Consider the following 707-nt stretch of genomic DNA (forward strand, 5'->3'; position numbering starts at 1 on the left):
CGTCGGGTCGGAGGGTGACCTCCACGCCCCCCCCCCCCCCCCCCCCCCCCCCCCCCCCCAGCCGTGACCCAGACCCCCAGCGTAGTGTGTGACGGACGGGGACCCAATCGACAGATTCGGGCCGTCCAGACTGACGGGCCGTTCAGTTAAGAAATGATGGGCCGAGACGAACTTAAACGCGGCGCGGCCGAGACTTGCCGCCAAAAGTGGCCCTTAGTGGCCCTTAGGCTGAGGAGGAGGATGTTGAAGGGGCGGGGGGAACCACTGCGACAACCTGCTCACCTCATCCTCGCTCGGCTCGGCGCGGAAGTGACCCGTAGCTCAGGGAAACTGGGAAAGCATCGCGAGAGAGGAGCTCCGCGATGTACGCGCGTTTCACGAGAACAGGAGGGGTTGGGGTAGGGGGCGTGTCCATCAGCTGAGCCCCGCGCTCCGCCACCTCGCCGCGGCCGGCGGGCCGTCAGGCAACAAGAGCAAAAGCGGGGCACAGCCCAGCGCCCACCGCGCCGCGCGCCGCGCAGATCCCAGTTCAAACAAAACTTAGGTCACTCTTCTTTATTTCCTTCCAGCTGATCTCCGAAGAGGTGTCAGCTTTTTGTCGCTAGATTTCTACAGGCCCAGCCAACTGGGATAGGCGTTTCCGGTTTCAACCAGCCTCCCCGCGAACCCCTCTCTTCACCCCTGGATTCGGTATCTTGCCAACTGTT

Source organism: Frankliniella occidentalis, unplaced genomic scaffold (genome assembly GCF_000697945.3).
Source record: "Frankliniella occidentalis isolate FOCC.00 unplaced genomic scaffold, Focc_3.1 Scaffold12, whole genome shotgun sequence".
In the NCBI taxonomy this organism is placed as follows: Eukaryota; Metazoa; Arthropoda; class Insecta; order Thysanoptera; family Thripidae; genus Frankliniella; species Frankliniella occidentalis.